The sequence below is a fragment of the Mesocricetus auratus genome, unplaced genomic scaffold (assembly GCF_017639785.1).
Source record: "Mesocricetus auratus isolate SY011 unplaced genomic scaffold, BCM_Maur_2.0 Super-Scaffold_100027, whole genome shotgun sequence".
NCBI classification, from domain to species: Eukaryota; Metazoa; Chordata; class Mammalia; order Rodentia; family Cricetidae; genus Mesocricetus; species Mesocricetus auratus.
The window spans coordinates 24,587,715-24,607,313 of NW_024429208.1; the positions used below are offsets into that span (position 1 = coordinate 24,587,715).

The 19,599-nt window shown below is 42.0% G+C and overlaps 1 protein-coding gene across 4 annotated transcripts in view; it reads right to left on the minus strand.

The window, feature by feature from the left end:
- Micu1 (mitochondrial calcium uptake 1) overlaps positions 1-19,272 on the minus strand; it is a 142,013-nt gene extending 122,741 nt beyond the window's left edge. For all 4 annotated transcript variants that reach the window (XM_040732566.1, XM_040732565.1, XM_040732564.1 and 1 more), the window contains exon 1: positions 19,123-19,272. The gene's annotated coding sequence lies outside the window, so the exon portion shown is untranslated. The remainder of the gene's footprint in view (positions 1-19,122) is intronic.
- Between the last annotated feature and the right edge of the window lie 327 nt (positions 19,273-19,599).

Here is a 19,599-nt window from a genome sequence, read left to right on the forward strand (position 1 = left end):
GTGGTAGAGTGCCAGACTCAGTACCTCAGTGAATGGGTACACAAAGAAGTCTGATGTCCAGCTATACAAAGACCCTTGGTGTACCCCTTTAATCCCAGCACCCGGGAGGTAGAGGCACAGTGATCTACAGAGTGAGTTTCAGGACAGCCAGGGCTACACAGGGAAACCCTGTCTCAAAACAAAACTGCCAAATGTAGGTACAGTCTATGGAGTGCAATTGGTAACATCCACAAAAACTTCAAGTGCCCAGCAATTCTCCTGATAATATACTCTGTGATGCACTTATACACCTGTGAAGGTTTCCACACATATGACTCTGTATCATGGCTTGTAAAAAATGAATTCCCCAAGAACTGCCAAGGAAAGCTAATTAAATGATGACATATCCACATAGGCAATAATGGAACAGTGACTGGAAAATGAAGAAAATTCCATGCATAGATAGCAAGGAGGTTCCAAGAATAAGTTATCTAAAAGAGCAAGGACATTCTCAGCCACATAGCAAGCTCCAGGCTAGCCTGAGCTACAAAACCAAAGCAGACCTTGAAGACAACTGAATGACTACGTTTAACAAAGTAAAAAGAGAAAGAGCACCAATTGCAGCTCCTCCTCAGCCCCTAGTCTATGTCAGGATTCTAAAGTGAGGGGATGGCTCAGTGGTTAGGAACTTGCCACACAATCATGAGAAACAAAACAAAACTCTATGATAGGAAACCAGGCCAAAAAGGAAGGAAGGAAGGAAGGAAGGAAGGAAGGAAGGAAGGAAGGAAGGAAGGAAGGAAGGAAAAAAGAAACAAGGAGCTGGGCGTTGGTGGCGCACGCCTTTAATCCCAGCACTCGGGAGGCAGAGGCAGGTGGATTTCTGTGAGTTCGAGGCCAGGCTGGACTGACAGCCTCCAAAACAGAGAAACCCTGTCTCGGGAGAAAAAAAAAAAAAGAAACAAGGAAAGCATAGCCTGAGAAAAACAGCCATGAAGAATGAAGAGGGGGAGAGAGATGGCTCAGAGCGTAGAATCCTACATTGCAAGCCTGACAGAACCCACATAAGAAAGCCAGATGCAATGGCGTGCACTGTATGCCATCCCAGCAATCCCTGCACCTCAAGATGGGAGGTGCAGACAGAAGAATTCTTGGGGTCAGCAGAGGATCACATTTAACCTTAAATTCTAAGTTACTGCTCTGAAATATACTCATTTTTCCCATGGGTAAAGCCCATGTATATATGACATATATATGTTAATAAGCGTCTATTTGATTTTTTCCTTCATTAATCTATTTTTTTTGTTTCAATGAATCCAACACAAGAACTCTGAGAAGGTAAAGGAATAATGCTTTTCCTTCCGTATACTTTTAAAAAGTAGTCAACTGAAAACATTAGTGGCATGTATATAGTTCATTATACTTTTATTAGCATGAAGCACCCGAGCCCACCTAGCAAGCTCTGGATTCAGGTACACAAGTCTACCAAGGAGGCTGAGATACCTGTTTGACAAAATGCCTGTCATTGTTGGGATGGGATTTCACTATGCTGCCCAGGCTGATCTCAAACTCCTGGACTCAAGCATTGCTCCTGCCTCAGACTTTCTGAGTAGCTGGAACCACAGTCACTATCTCATCAGAGTAGCAGAACATCTTGAAGGCAAATCTTAGGAACACAGTCGCCAGGAAATGCTACAAAAGGCAAAGGGTAAAGGACTGAGTGACAGGTAAGGGAGACTAAACCTTTTTTCTAGACCTTTTTCTTTTCACTGGATCTCTAAAAATATCACTATATAGATATATTATGTTACATTTCTAACGTGAAAAAAACTTCTTCCCTGGTCTGGCAAATGGCACAGTTAGGAAAGTGTCTGCTGTGTAAACCTGATGGCCATGACCTGAGTCTGATCCTCAGACCCCAGCATGGACAGAGAACCAATTCCCTCCATGTGCACCATGTGGCATTACCCTGCACACATAATTTAACAAATGAAGTAAAAAGATTTAAATCCTTACCTGATCCCATGTCCTCCTACAGCAACTACCTCACGTCTCCCCTTCTGCTAGCCTCAGGCTCATCCAACGGTTTTGTAGCCCTTGTCTCTCCTTAGATCCCACCTTCTAACACAACCAGTGAGGTTTTCAGCCTTGCCCGTCTACCCAGACCACTCTTACTGGTAAAATTACCACAGTAATTTTAACACTCTTACTATAATTTAAACACTCTTACAGATCAGAGTAATTTTCATATTGCCAAATCCTAGCTAATTTATGTCCTGATCCTGCTTGATTTTTAAGTAACCCTCAAAATATAGTCACACACCACTCTGGATCATGGTCTAACTGCATATATGAATGGTTCCACAGATTGTATCACCTCAAGTTGGGTATGGTGGCACACACCTTTACTCTCAGTACTTGGGCGGCAGAGGCAAGCAGATCTGAGTTCAAGGTCAGCCTGGTCTACAGAATGAAGGCTACATATTGACTCTCTCCCTCTTTCCCTCCACATGTATGTGTGTGCAGTGCGTATGTGTGTATCTCCTAATGATGCCTTAGATTATGTAAATATAATTCTATAGTGTTCATGGATCAGTCAAGTCTTCCAATGGCCCATTTTTCAAAATGTATCCTCATGGATAAGTGATGAATGACTGTACTTGCTACATCAGAGTCTCTTAATTTTACTTGAAATGTTGTGGGAATCTTTCTAGTATGGTATTCGGACACCAGTGAGAGTAGAAGAGACGAGATGTTGCCAGTGCCACCAATGAGAGTGCAAGAGAGATGTCACCATGGCCACCAATGAGAGTGGGAAAGAGATGTCACCATGGTCACCAATGAGAATGGAGAGAGATATCACCGTGGACACCAATGAGAGTGGAAAGAGATATCACCATGGCCACTAATGAGAGTGCAAGAGAGATGTCACCATGGCCACCAATGAGAGTGGGAGAGAGATGTCACCATGGCCACCAATGAGAGTGGAGAGAGATGTCACCAGTGGACACCAATGAGAGTGGAAAGAGATGTCACCATGGCCACTAATGAGAGTGCAAGAGAGATGTCACCATGGTCACCAATGAGAGTGGGAGAGAGATGTCACCATGGCCACCAATGAGAATTGGAGAGAGATGTCACCAGTGGACACCAATGAGAGTGGAAAGAGATGTCACCATGGCCACCAATGAGAGTGCAAGAGAGATATCACCATGGCCACCAATGAGAGTGGAGAGAGATGTCACCGTGGACACCAATGAGAGTGCAAGAGAGATGTCACCATGGCCACCAATGAGAGTGGAAAGAGATGTCACCATGGCCACCAATGAGAATGGAGAGAGATGTCACCAGTGGACACCAATGAGAGTGGAGAGAGATGTCACCGTGGACACCAGTGGGAGAGTGATGTCACCGTGGACACCAGTGGGAGAGTGGTGTCACCGTGGACACCAATGAGAGTGGAGAGAGATGTCACCATGGCCACCAATGAGAGTGGAGAGAGATGTCACCATGGCCACCAATGAGAGTGGAGAGAGATGTCACCAGTGGACACCAATGAGAGTGGAGAGAGATGTCACCAGTGGACACCAATGAGAGTGGAGAGAGTGATGCCACTATGGACACCAATGAGAGTGGAAGGGAGATTGTGCCAGTGGACAGAAGCCAGGACAGATCCTGAAAGGGTCATCTCAGGTCCAGTTGTGTTCCCACTTTCTACTCTAAAACCACAGTGGGGTGAGAGAGCAGCAACAGTTTACAGAAGCCAACATGGCAGTCAGCTTTTGTTTCTTAAAAGCATAGTTGACAGGTTGTTAAGGGCAGTGGCCCACTGTTCCAGCTGTTTCTTCAGGTTATCTTTCCAGGCAGCACGTGAAGTCATACTTGGCAATAGCTAGCATACGCAGTACTTTAAGTAACTCTAACAATTGGTCTTTTCTACCTTATTTCACTTCATTACATCTGGTTTTCTTTCCCAGTACAGTTAATACCCACTGTACTGGCTAGTTTTATGTTAACTAAACACAATCTAGAGTCATCAGAGAGGTGGGCGCCTCAATTGAGAAAATGCCTCCATAAGATCCAGCTGCAAGACATTGTCTCAATTAGTGACTGTTGGGAGGGTCCGCCCCATTGTGGGTGGTGTCAGGGCTAGTGGTCCTGCATTCTATAGTAAAGCAGGCTGTGCAAGCCCTGGGGAACAAGCCAGTAACACCCCTCCATGGCCTGTACATCAGCTCCTGTCTCCCGGTTCCTGCCCCGTATGAGGTCCTGTCCTGACTCCCTTCAATAAAGAACAGTAATATGGAAGTGTAAGCCAAATAAACCCTTTCCTACCCAACTTGTTCTCTGGTGTTTCATCACAGCAACAGAAACCCTAAATGAGACACCTACTTATCAAAATTCTCCAAGACTGTCCTAGGAACAATTTTCCTTTTCTACCCTCTTATCCTAGATAAATTTACCATCTACCCTCCTCAAACCCTACAGCTTTAAGAGGTATTTATATGTAATTTTTTTCCCAAAAGGTCATGTCTAGCCTACGGTTTTCACAATGACACAGCTAGATTTAAGTTCCTACTTGACAGGCATCTCCAATTTAGTCTAAAACAGAAATCCTGATTTTATCAACTTATTTTGTTCATCTCTAAAAGTCAAATATCTGGTCATTCAAGCCCAGAAGTAAGAGTGAGTTATCTTTAGCTTCTTTCTTCTTAAACTATCAGGAAGACTCCATCAGGAAATGCTTTGGACCCTCTTTCTAAAAAAAATATGTAAATTCATAAAATGTATCCCCATGTCAAGTATTAGACTGACAGGTCTTAGAAGGTAAAGCAAAATTTGCAGCCTGAACCTAATTAGGTCAGCAGCTTTCTAAAAGCATGTGCTTAGTGAGTGGTTTGCTAAAGGTACACACATATACACTCACGCACACACACACACACACACACACAATCAACATTTTTTATATTATTCAAATGACAGTTGTAATAACCTAGAGTGTCAAAGCATGGTATTTTAGAATCATCTTCCATGGACATGCTTTAAAAGCAAAACAAAACACACAAACTACTAGAAGCTCTTCAGACAGAAGAAGCATAGAAGAGGAAAACTGGGAAACTCAGGAATAAAAGAACAATAGAAACAGATTTTCATCATGTCTGACTGCATCAATGCCCCAGGAATGATACTTGCAGGAAATGTCATGCTGAGGAAGAAACTGGCCCATCCTAAGAGCTCTGGCTCATCTACCAGGAGAAGGACTATTCGGTTCTGGTAACTGGGGCACATAGTTAAATCTGCCCATGTATATATCCTGGCTTTGCTTTATCTTTTCTAGAAGTTGTAGTTCTGCTGTGGGCAAGATGTCAGATTGAGAATTTCTCTCTAGTCTTCATCAAAACTGTAAATAAATTCACTTTTTCATGTATGTATGCATTATGTTGTTTTCTTTTAATGTGGGTAAGAAGACCAGAGCTGGGTCCTATGGCTGGGAACTCTAGTAACATGTCCGGATTGCTGCAATTCTTATCATTATCACCTCCACCCTTCATGAGTTCTTGGCTGGGGCAACGGAAAACATAAAAGCACATATACCCTGTATACACAAGAGATAATGCAGGAACAAACAGATTCCTATCACAGAGCTCAAGAGTTTGTTTCAGGCTGCAGACAAAAATCCCATTGATCTCTGGAACAAAGCTGCCACTTTAGGGGAAGGATCAGAGCTAGAGGTACAGCCTAGCATTCAGGACATGTGTGGCATAAACAAGACCCTGTGTGAGTGTCCAACTGCAGAAAAATGGATAAAGAAAATGTGGTTGACAGGTACAATGGAATTTTCCCTCCCATAAAGAAGAACAAACAAGTTATTTGCAGGATGGTGGATGCAACTGGAGATGATTATATTAAGTGAATTAAGCCAGTCTCAGAAAGACAAATATTGCATGCTTTCTGTAATTTGCAAGTCTTGTGTCTTATATAGATGCAGAAATTATATAGGTATATATGACATAAAAGGAAAAGCACTCCCCTTCCCACAGCTCCTTTTGAGATAAGGTCTCACTGTGCAGCTCTGCTTGGCCTGGAACTCACTACATAGACAGACCAGGCTGGCCTCAAACTCACAAAGATCTGCTTGGCTCAGTGGCATGTGTGCTGGTGCTGGAATTGAAGGCATGTGCTCCCATAACTGGCCCCAACCTTTTGATTTTGCAAAATGACATCTACCAAAAGTTTACACTCAAAAACAGTGCAAATTACAAAAACAAGTCACACAGAAATCATATAACGTTTTAAAGTTTAAGATGTTGTGTTAGCCGTGTTCACTGTTGACTTGAGGTTTACAAAGTTCACAGGCTGGACGTGCCTGGTAGAGAGATACAGGAGACAACAGGAAGAGGGAGAGAGGAAGAGGAAAGACAGAACTATGCAGAGGAGTGGGCTAACCACACACTCTATACTTGTACAAAAACCTACAATATTTTGAGTTCAAACCCCACTACCAAACAAAGCGTTAAGAGTAACACGAATCCAGATTTAAGTAGTTGCTTTCTCCACTGACAAGTCTCTAGTGATTTACTCAGTCCTTCCTTTCCAGAGACACCTCATTAAATGAAGTTCCTTTGTAAATATAAATGCCTTACAAAATTCAGTTTTCAGACCCTTTGTATCTGTAGTTTCTCAAAGGGCACAACTGACATTCCACATTCTGGCCCCTACAGTCCTATGTTGGAGTACTATGTCCTCCCATATACACTGTGTCACCTCCTCTGAGTGCTTGGGGTTTAGTGTGCACTAGTCTGGTGGGACTGAGTCCTGTTGACCTGGCACAGCCTCAGTTCTCAATAGGAACAACATTTTTGGTAAAACTGAACACAGCTATAGTCAAGAGTAGATTCATCAGAGCTAGAGAGATGACTTGATGGTTAAGCACTTGTGTTGCTCGTCTGGAGGCCCTGAGTTCAATTTCCAGCACCCACGTGAAAGCTCCCAATTACCTGCAACTCCAGTTCCAAGGCATCCAATGTCTTCCTTCAGCCTCCATGGGCACCAGGCATGCATTTAGCACAGACATATGTGCAGGTAAAAACACCCACATGCATAAAAGGACAATTTAAAAAATTGCAAAAAAAAGGATGGATTTGTGATAAATGCAACAACTTAGATAAATTTAAAAGTATCGACTGAATGAAAACAGCCAGTCTCAAATGGTGTGTGCTGAACATTCATGTATACACAAAGGGAACTAGGATGATAGAGAACATATCAATGGATGTCAAGGAACAGGGGCATGAGAAGCTCTGAGTAGACAGAGACAGTGTAAGAGAGCAGCTTGCAAAGTTTTTCATCCTGTGGTAGTGGTAAAATGAATCTGTACTACAAAAATCATGTATCAAATTTCATAGAATTGTACAAGAGAAAAAAGAAGCCCATTTTGCTGTATAATAATTTCAAAGGCTTTCAAAAGCCACACTATATACTGTATGATCTCAATGATATTACACTCTAGAAAAGGGAACAGAAAACTGATCAATGAGTGTCAAGGGTCAGAGGACGAGGGAACAGGATGACCTCAAAGGGGCACAAGGGACTCTCTGGAGGCTAGGGAGCTATTCTGTTCTTGATTACTGCAGTGATTACATGACTGTAGCTGTTAATACCTAAGTGTATACATAGGTAGAGACAATCTCAACAAGGAAATTATATTTCAGGAGTGAAGAATATAGCCTTAAAATGTTTTAAAGATTTTTTTATTTTATGTATATGTGTTTGCCTGCATGCATATGTGTGTATTATGTGTGTGCCTGATGCCCATGGAGACCAGAAGAGAGCTCTGGATCCCCTGGAACTGAGTTACAGTTAGTTGTGAGCTAACAAGTGGGTACTGGGAACCCAACCCAGGTACTCTGGAAGAGCTGCAAGTGTTCTTAACCACCGTTCCAGCCCCAAAGGGATACTTTTTTTAGCCCAAACCTGGATGATGGTTGCACAAGAGGTGTATTTTTACAATTATTTTTAAAGTGTTTGTGAATGAAGCAGAAGATAGCATTGAGTCTGAGCTACAGAATGAGATTCTTTTTCTAAAAGAGAGCAATTAGGAAGTTTTACCCAGTCTGCCCTCGATCCTCTGACCTCAAAATATCTTTCTGTTCCTGCCTCCCAAGGAGCTGGACAGCTCTGTGTGTGTATGTGTGTGTGTGTGTGTGTGTGTGTGTGTGTGTGTGTGTGTGTGTGTGTGTGTGTGTGTAGAAAACTACCTCTCCTTCCTCCTGACTTCATGGTTAATGTCTCTACAACAAAGGACAGATTAAAGTAGCACACAAGTGCATTTACATTTGAGCAATATTGTAACTGTTAACTATATATGTGACATGTATGTAGATATGCGTGTATGGAGGTCAGAGGACAGCTTTGTGGAGTCGGTCCTTTCCTTCCACCTTTACATGGGTTCCAAGGACTGAACTCAGGTCACTAGGCTTGCAATGACAAGTGCTTTAATCCACCAAGCCAGCTTGAGACATAATGAAACTTTCATGTGCAAAGGAGTCACTAAAAGGCAGTGAAAACCTGAACACATAGATAAACCTGTCTGTGTTTCTTCTTAAGTCTGATGAAAGGCGGACAGTCATATAAACAAATGACTGCACATGCTACATATAAGATAAAAATGCTTTAGCCAGGCATGGTGGGCCATGCCTTTAATTCCAGCATTAGAGAGGCAGAGGCAGGTGGATCTGTATGAGTCTGGGGGTTACAAAATTTAATTTCAAAACACATACTCATATGTGTGTGCACACACTTTAATAACATCTAACCACACAAAAGGTATTAGGTAGAGCTAATTATTTTAAAACAATTAAATGGCTCATGTAAACCTATAGCCATATCTTCATTTGTGACTTATCAGCAAATGCATTCACTGCAGGATTCAATGTGTTTTGTGAAAAAAGCTTTTACATGTCAACAGCTGGGTGGGTGACTAAAGTTAAACTCTTCTAAAAAGATGAGACTGGCCCAGGAAGAGTAAATTTTTGGTAAAAGGAAAACTACAAAGCACAGATCAGAAATGATGCACTACCTGCATTACCGGACAGTCAGAACACTGTGTGAGTTTTCCCGGGATTAAAAGCTCAGGCCCTGTCTCTGGTATAGAAATGGCACGGGAGGACACAACGAAGGCATCCTTCGTTTACTGAAGGCTTTGCTTTTCGAGTGCTCCTCTGCATACATTCTCATCTGCCATTTGTACTAGGCTTGGTTTCCAGAAGGAGAAAAGGGTACACATGCAGAAAGCACAGTAACAATTTAATGTCAGAATAAATGCGAGTCAGTGACATATCACTCACAGTCACATTCAGCAGCAAAGCGTTATTGTCGTAGAGGCCAATCTGTAAGGACAATGTGTTTAGAGACAGTCACACTTGTATATCAGGTGTGCATGTCTGCCAAATGAAGTCTTTTCCTATATAAATAACCATTTCGGTGTCCCTCCCCTAGTATTCACAGAAGTAAGCATCGTTATACATACTCCCTTATAACAATTTGCCTATATTTATGGTTTCTCTCTAAAACCAAACATGTCAGGCTGAAAAATAATCTTAGGGATTTCACAGGATAGATTCCTACCCGCTCCCCCTCACCCCGCACCCTGCCATCCTTTAACTCCAACTTCTAGTTTCCCAGGTACCTTTTCTTTAAATAAGATAAAATAAAGTGAGTGGGTGGGACTTGCTATGTTACAAAAGCTTGTCTTAAAATCTTGTGCTCGGATGATTCACTTCTGCCTCCTATGTCACTGGGGCCACAGCTCCTGCCACACCACACTCTTGACCAGGCATTTCTAACAAGAACTTCTCCTGCTCATTTAAAGTGGTGCTCTAGACTTTGGAACTTAATTAAACTCAAATAAGACAATGAAAAGCTGAACACACAGAAAGTATGAGCGGCTGTTGTGGGCTTTGTTTCATTCTATTTTGCTTTGATAAGCAGAGGCCCATAAATATCTTACTCTACATAATTAATTAGTTCTAGCTATAGGACTTAACCATCATGACCTCTTAATGGACAACAATTTTTCAGTAAGTCAGGACTATGTTTCATTACTGACAGCAATTATGTGCTTACAAAGGAAAATATGGATAATAAATGACCACAAATGGCCAGGACAAGTGCTACAGAGGTGGTACAGTGGGTAAGAGTACTTCCTAAACAAGCTTGGGGACCTGAGTTCAAATCCTCATCACTCACATAAGCTGGACATGGCTACTAATGTGTGTGCCTGTAACACCTCTCCCCAAACACAAAGACAGGAGGGACCAACGGCTTGCTGGCTGTAAGCCTAGCTCCAGGTGCAGCGGCACAGGCATATCCTCTCTCAAGGGAACAATGCAGAGAGTGGTCCAGCAGGATACTGATGCCTTCCTTTGGTCTCTTCATTTATACACGGACTACCCATAGGTACGCACACACCCCTGGGCACAATGTGTAACATGAAGCAAATTATAAATAAATTTTGTTTGGAAAGCAATCTAAGACAATGCTGCGAGCCAGGCATGGCACACCTGCAACCCAGTGCTCAGAAGGCTAGGGAAAGAGGATGAAGAATATGAGATCAGCTTCAGTCACACAGTGAAGTCCAGCCCCAATGTGGGTTACTGTCTCAAGCAGGTAAGCAAACAAGCAAAATAAAAGAGGAAAAACCTGCTGATGATGTAATTAAAGATCTGCATTTTATGCAAAATAATTTTCAAGGAAATACTGAATAAATATATAAACAAAATAAATCTTTTAATACAAATAATTTAACCAGGATGCAAAGTAAGACTGGATTTAAAAAATAGCATCTATTATCTTTGCTACGAACAATAGTTATTTGGTCTCCTTGCTGACTCCTGGCTCATGGCTCTCTAAAACTGTTGGGTCTTCAGAGTGTATTTTTCTATGACAAATATATAAACACAGGAGATGACTAGTAGGGAACAGGGATGTTCCTGGACAGCTTCAGGATGGGAGCTGGATGCCAGAAGGTTGGCACTTTCAACCCTACTTCCTATCCCCAGGCAGGGGAAATGTGCTGAAGAATCACTGCCAGCTATTTAATCAGCTAAGCCCTCTATGAAACCCCCAAGGACAGGAATGAACAGCATCCAGACTGCTGAACACCGAGAGGTACTGAGAGGATGACAAACACTAGGAGAGCATGGGAGCACCGCACCCTTAGGCAGCTCCTCCAGCCTGTTCCCAAGCTGTATCCTTTACATAAAAGGGTAAGGGCCAGCATGGGTATGGAGGCATGCAGAGCCTATGGAGCCCAGATCCCGGGAACTGGAGTTACAGGCAGTTGTTAATTGCCATGTGGGTGCTGGGAATTGAACCAGGGTCCTCTGGAAGAGCACTGGTGCTCTTAACCATCTCTCCAATTCCTTTCCTAGGTACACAAATAAAAGAACTAAAAGGAAGGATTCGAACAAATACTTGTGCATTAACAACATTATTCCCACTAACCAAAATTTAAACAACCCAAGTATCTATTGATGGAAGATGGGTGAACAGAATGGGGCCTGTCTATGCAATGGGATATCATTCCACTTTTCAAAGGGAAGACAATTGTGGAATATGCCACCACATAGACAAACCTTGGCAAATTATTCAAGTAAAATGGCCAGATACAAAAGGATGAAACTACAGGACTTCACTTACTAAAAGTTAGCCAGGTTCATGAGACAGTAGGTACAGCAGATATTGTTCATGACTAGAAGAAAGGGAACAGGAAGCTATCATTTCATGGTTCAGAGTCTGTGCTGGGATGATGACAAAGCATGGGGCAGTGGTAATACAAAACGGTGAATGTGTGAAGGGGCGTGGTTCAGTGGCAGAGAGGTTGCTTACAATGACTGAGGCTCTACATTAACTGTCAGTACCAGGCAATGGGAGCAGAATGAGGGAAAGAAGCCAACATGTAAAATTTTATACCATGTATATTTATTGTAATTAAAGAAGAAACTAATCTAATCCAAAAAAATTATTGTAAAGAATATATGGTATTTGTTTCACTTATCTGAGACTTAAGATCATAAAAGGATACAAATTGCTCAAGATAGTATAACTAAAAAGGGTTTAACAAGAGTTGTTTTACAAGGAATTACTAGAAAACAGTAAAACACAGAGAAGTGCCCTGGACATAAGAACAGAGAGAAGCCACTCTACCTGGGTCAGAAACCTAGAATTAACCAGAACCAGGTCAACTGTGCTACAGCACCGGGAGACCGCTGCCTGAAAAGAGATCTAGTATGTGTGAGTACAGGAATACACCTATCACCAACCAACAAGACACAAGCATAAAAATCACATGGGGGGGCAGGAGAAGAGATGGTTAGGGCATGACTATAGACGGGCAAGCAAGGCATACCTAGGAAACCTGATATGGTCCTGTGCTTCCCACTTGTAGTTTACTAGTCAAAGGACAGAAACCACCCATGGTGTTTTAACTACACAGAATTTCATCAAAAAGTCGCTTATAAGAAATGTATTTTCAGTTCAAAACAACAACAAAACAAACAAACAAAACCTCAGGAAGACGGAGAGATGGTTTAACCTGTGCTTTTCTACTTTCTACTTTTTGTCCAAGCAGGATTCTGTTTCATCTTGGGCATGAATATCTTCAGTTTTAAGAACAGCTGTGTGCTTTCTTTGGTTCCAGAGACACTGCTCACGGTTAGCAAAAAGAGCCCTTCACAGCGGCCACCCAGATACAGTCACCTTTCAGAAGTCCTGTTTCCAGCAGACGCCCGCAGACTCTGAGACGGAGAGGGCCACAGCACTTTATTCATGGCACTTGAATCTGATCCTCAGTTAAGACTACAAATGTCCCACTTTCTCCAGTGCTTTTTCCTAACAGGACAACGGCAGCTCCAAGTGCTTGACGCCAGCATTTAATGAACGCCACTGTGAGGGCACTGTGCACTAAGTGCCTGGCATCTATTCTCCTACTATTCCTCCGTAGTTGACAAGGTTGGTCCTCCAACTTTACTGAGGGCTCTGACCAGAGTGCAAACGGCAGCAGGGGGTTTCTTTCAGCCAAAAGGTGCTGCAGTTTTTCTTAAGGTTTTGTTTCAGGGTTTGTGTGTGTGTGTGTGTGTGTGTGTGTGTGTGTGTGTGTTGCACTTTCAGGATTTGGTTCTCTTCCTCCTCCATGGGATGGAACTCAGGTCATCATCAAACTTACACAGTAAAATTTGCCTAGTGAGCTATCTCATCAACACATTGCTTCTAATACACCATGCTTCAATTATTTCCCTAAAGCCTATATTTCATCCCCACATTTGGGATCACACCTGGGTTGAGACAGAGGAATTGCTTGGGGTTTGGGGTGGTCAAGGCTACAGAGGCCTTGTCTTTAAAATTTTTTATTTTATTTTACTAAAAAATTATTTTTATTTGTATGAATATCTTCCCTGCATGTCTGTCTGTGCATACCTGGTACCCAGGGAAGTCAGAAGATGTTGGATCCCCTGGAAATAAGAGTTACAGACAGTTGTGAACCTCTGTGTGGTGATGTGAATTGAACCTAGTCCTTTGTAAGAGCAGACAGTGTTTTTAATCACTGGGTCATCTCTTCAGCCCCATGTTTCAACTTCAAATAATAAAACTCACTTCGAACTTGCTTGGGAAATACTTAAATTTGTAAAACAAAACAAAAACAAAAAACAAACTGAGTTAGCACACCTCTATATTTGGCAATATTTAACTTATTAATGCCAGATCATTAATTATATTTAAAGCTAATCATTTCTCATAGTTCTCCAATTCCACTGTTCTTTTTTTTTTAAGTTCTGTTTTATGCTGTATCCCTTCTGCAAGTACCGAGTACCCTGTTCGAAAAGCAACACTTCCTTCTTTACAGGAGTATGGGTGGGCATGCGGATAAACACAGATATAAATAAACAGAAATTTTTTAAAAATTAAAGCGCTCTTTAAACTGGGCCACCAATTATCACTTTGGGATTAGGTATTCTTCCAATACCTGAGAATTTTCATAATAAGTGTAGGTTACCAAAGCTTTCCAGTTTATTCACATATATGTAACATGAAATCCAAGTACCTTAAAATCAAGACAATCTGAAGGGCAATTTAATCCTTTGCTTAGGCATGTATATATTTTAAATATTCTCTCTCTCTCTCCCTCTTCCTCTCCCTCTCTATCTTCCTCCCAGGTAAAATTTCTAAAATTAGAAAAATAGAATCACTTAAGACATTATTTCTGCTATTATTAATAGTTACATATGATTAGCATTTTATACATCTCAAGCATTTGCTATGTATTAATTAACCTTGTCCACACAAGAGAAAGGCATGATCACTCCCATGTGCAATAGGACAAACTCAAGTTCAGAGAGATTATCTAGCTCACCATTAAGAAGTGATGGAGTTGGGCATTAAAACAAACCTCATCCAAACCTCTGCTGCCAGTGTGAGCAGCTAGTTCAGCAGCTAGTGTCCACTGAACTGAGCTGCAGACATCTCTTTCAAATGAAAACAAGACAGTAGACAGTACATTATTTTAATTATAGCCACCCAAAATCATTACAATGAAGCATAAAAAGATAGAAAACAAGACACTAATGTTAACTAGTTTTAAAGTGAATATCCAGTTGACTGTAAATAGTAGATTAGTGTTTATTTTTCATGGAATGCTCAAGACAAAGCAGTCTCTACACCAAGAGACTTTCAAGCAGAATAATGCAGAGAACCTAGAATTTACTCTTACTGATCACAGATTTTCAAGCATTTAAAACATTTTTAGTCACTATTTATGAGCTGCAGTTATTTAGTCAAGTTAACCTATAATACAAAAGTACCAATAATTATTGAGTTTGGCACATAATTGTAGCTCAACAATAGAGTATGTGCTAAGATAAAAGAAATCTTGACAAACTGTCCAATTTTACAATATGCCATAAATTATAAAACCCAAATACTTGGGGGCTGGAAAGATGGCTCATTAGTTAAGAGCACTTGTTGCTTTTGTAAAGGACCTGGATTCAGTACCTAGCACCCACATGGGGGCTCACAACTACTTGTAATTCCAGTTCTGGGGATCTGATGCCCTCTTCTGGCCTCTGCAGTCACCAGGCACATACTTGGTGCACAGATATACATGTAGGCAAAATACCTATACACATAAATACAAATAAATCTTAAAAGGTAAACAAATACTCCAGAACAAAGACACCATACAAGTAACAACAGAACACATATATGCAAAGGAGGGGTCAAATTTCAGATTTTTTAAGTTAATAATAGATATTTAAAAAAGCAAAAATCGCCGGGCGTTGGTGGCGCACGCCTTTAATCCCAGCACTCGGGAGGCAGAGGCAGGTGGATCTCTGAGTTCGAGGCCAGCCTGGTCTACAGAGCGAGTTCCAGGACAGCCTCCAAAGCCACAGAGAAACCCTGTCTCGAAAAACCAAAAAAAAAAAAAAAAAAAAAGCAAAAATCAGCCAGGCATCAGTGCACACCTTTAATCCCAGCACTCACTCAGGAGGCAGAGGCAGGTGGATCTCTGCGAATTCGAGGCCAGCCTGGTTTACTGAGTGTGATACAGGACAGTCTCCAAAACAATACAGAGAAACTCTGTCTCGGAAAAAAACAAAAAAACAAAAAAACAAAAAACAAAAAGCCAACCAAACAAACAAACAAACAAAATAAAAAAAAGCAAAAATCAATGCAAAAATTAAAAACACGAGTAATTTATATTGCAAAGAAAACAGACCCTTTGTTTGTTTTGTTTTGATTTTTCAAGATAGGGGTTCTCTGTGCAACAGCCCTTAACTGTTCTGGAACTAGCTCTGTAGACCAGGCTGGCCTCGAACTCACAGAGATCTGCCTGACTCTGCCTCCTGAGTGCTGGGATTAAAGGCATGTGCTACCACCAACAGGCTAAGACCTTTTAAGTTAAAATACAAACACCTGTGAATATCTATTGCTTCTACCTTCATACAAACATTCTCCCTTCACCAGGACACAGTACCTCAATCACTTTTCCTTTAGAAAGTTAATTCCCCACCATTACTTTGTGTGGTTTGAGACCACATTTTCCCTTCCCTAGTCCATGGTAAGAAAGAAACTGAGATCTTGCCACAAAGCATTCTATCACCCTGGCCACATGGAGAGCCTCTAGAACAAGCTGACTTTGATTGTCAATGAGATGCTGATAAAGAAATGTACTACATGTGTAGAGGATAAGAGGATCTCTTCTGGGGTTTCTACAGTTGGGTACAGAGTGTAAACCTACTGCTAAGCTTTTCAAAGGAGTATGAGACCAGGTTTCAATTATTTTTCTATTAGTATTCCCAATTACGTCACCCAAATGGGGAATGATTCCCTGCTAGCAGGGAATAGCTCCATTATAACTATGACTGTGTGTGTGGAACCTTTTCTTTTCTTTTAGTTTTTGAGACATGGTGTCACTATGTAGCCCTGGTTGGCCTGTAACTCACTAAGTGGATAAAGATGGTGTCAAACTCAAAAGAGATCTACCTGCCTCTTCCTCTGGAGGGCTCAGACTAAAGGCATGCAACACCACACTCAGCCCAATGTTATAGTTTTTTAAAAATAATGTTTCCATTTTTAACAGAACACACTGTTTTTATAAAAAGAAACAAAAACATTTAAAGATAACGGTTTTGGCTTCTCAAACACAGCCAGATAGTAACATTTCATGTTCTAAAAGCATTATCCCCCCCCCATGATTTACTAAAATAGACAAAACACCTATCTGAAAAGAATTGCCTCTTTTTTGATACTAAAAGAAGCCATTTCTATTCTGAATTAGAGGCAATGCTGTGGAAAAACCTTTAAAGAGGGTATTTTTATATAAAAGGAAGAGTAACGAATATCCCTTTGAGGGAAATAGGTATTTAACACATGCTTTCAACATTGTAAAAACTGTTCAAGAGGTAAAACTAATTTCAAAGTTTCAAAGTGAAAAAACTTATATTTAAGAAAGGCTTTACTGCCCAGCCTGATGGCACATGCCTGTAATCCCAACACTCAGGAAGCGGAGGCTTCATTACTTCAGTCTAATAAATGATTTTTAAAAAGGTCTGAAGTAGTTGTTCAGTTAGATATAGGTTATAATTATTTCATGTGATATTCAATTATGGGAGAAATTATACTTTAGTAGCCTCTTTTTCTCAGGCACTCTGGAAGAACAGCTAGTGTTGTTAACCACTGAGCCATCTTCCCAGCCTAGGCTCTTTTTCTTAAGTGTAAGAAAGCAAGTCCTAGAATGGACTTTTTGAGAGTATAAAAGCCTAAAAAGGATAATGAATGAAGCTGAATACAGTGGTGCATGCCTGCTATTCAATGGAGGCTGAGACAGGATAGTTTGTGCCTAGGAGTCCAAGGCCGGCCTGGGACAACATAGTGAAACAATGTCTCAACAAAAACATACATTTACTAAAACTACTCCATGAGACTGCAGGAAGACAACAATAAAGGCAGCCATTCTCTTGTTTTGGCCCACCTTTATTAGTTTCTATCACTTTTTCCAGACGTACAAGCCACTCCTGAATCTTCACTTTTTGCTAATATTATTTTGAGTTTTATGACCCTCTCTAGGGATACTTAGGTGTTGGTGACACTTTCTTGTCATGTAGGTAGCCAGGATGATGGATGTTTTTAAGTGGAACAGATAATCAAGAGGCTTATGAGAAGTAGGGACAGAACCTATTATGGACTGCAAGGTGGGGTAGTCTGTAATCCCACCCACCATCCAGCAGGCTGAGGCAGAAGGATGCATTCTTGAAGGTCAAACTGATGGGGGGGGGGGGCACGACGGACCCCTGTGTCAAAAAAAAAAAAAAGAGCAAAAACAAAAGTAAACCAAACAAAACAAAGTAGCTGAAGACCAGAACACCTTCCCAGATGAGTGGCATCCTAAACTCTTTAAGATAAGTAAATAACACAAGCATCAGGGCATCAAGTTGTCCACATAAGGGAGCACTCAGGATGGTCATACAGGTTTGGCCAACTTTTTTTCTTTTCTTAATCAGTGAAACCCGAATTCCCCAACAGCCATCACTCTAGACTTTTTTCATCTCATACAAATTTCTTTCTAGTGCTGCTTAAATCACCTCCACACCAGACCCTACTGGACGCTTTCACGTAAACAAAGGTCTATCAAAAAAGCCACCCCAAAAGTGGGATCGAAATATCTATTTAAAAACAAAACAACAACAAATATCGGGCCTTTTCGAAGTGTTACAGGAAAATTATTTATTCTTAGTTATGATATGTTTACTCTATTTACACTTCAAAAATATTTGTATTTGTTGCCTTTAATCCCAGCACTCGGGAGGCAGAGGCAGGTGGATCTCTGTGAATTCAAGGCCAGCATAGTCTACAGAGAGAGTTCTAGGACAGCTTCCAAAACAATACAGAGAAACCCTGTCTCGAAAAACAACAACAAAAAATTGCATTTGTCAAGCACCTAAAAGCCAAAGTAAAAAAAAAAAACACAAACAAAAGGTAAACCCTAAGATTTATAAAAGTGACAACTTCTAAAACACCGTCTTAAACTCTTCTTCCAACATTCACGTATAATCAATAACACTTGGGTCGTTCTCGAAACATCGGGGTAGTCGCGAATCCAACCAGGCGCAGCCAGAGAAAGAGGGAGAATAAGAACGCAGAGTCGCCAGTGAGGATTAAAAACAAAACAGTCCGAGTAGTCTGCGGTTTGTTTTGCTCTAAGGAGCCAAAGATTGCCCCCTTTTCCTTAGCCCATGATAACTGTATCTGTCTTCTATCGCAGCAGCTGTAAACTCCTCCATCCACTTCCGACCACATCCACGAATTTCGGGAGAACCAGTCAGGGCTACCTAAGTCCTGGTCGCGGGTGGAGAGGATGCACTCTGAGGCTGGAAGCCGGGCACCACAAGTTCTCCCCGGACAGGGATAAGGGATGGGGTGAAGGGAGCGGATCACCGACGGCATCACCAGGACAGCTGTGCCGGCGGACCCGAAAAGTGGCCGGCTCTCAGAGCCAGACGAAAGGCTCCTCCCTGTCCCTGAAAACGCACCCGCTTCGCGTCCCCTAAACCGCTGTCTCCGCGCAGCGACCACAGTCCACACACTCACCCGTCCCAGCTCCAGCTTTAGCAGCCGCTCAGGCAAAGCCGCCCACCTCTGACGACCATAGAGACGCAGAAGCCGCCGAGCACAGCTCTGCGTCCAACGCCCACTCTCACGTGACTCCCTTAGCCGCTGGGCCTGTCGGGATCTCGGCGCAACGTAGCAGGGAGGGAACCAAAGATAAAAAAGAATGGGGAGGGGCGGGGAGGCAACCCCGCCCTTCTATAGGACACACCCACACTTTGGGTCCCGCCCCGCTCAGGGCTCCGCCCTCGCCTAGCCCTCCTGCCCCGCCCATAGATAGGCCCCACCCCCTTGCTGTTTAGCCGGGAAAGCCCGCGAGTTTGCAGACTCTCAAGTGTTCCCTCGCTGATATTGTTTCTCTGCTGTCAAAATGCACCTCTTCTGTGCCTCTATCTATTTAAACTCCGCTCTCTGGTAAGTGAGAAAGTGATAATGAGATTCTTCCCACCAGCCATGACG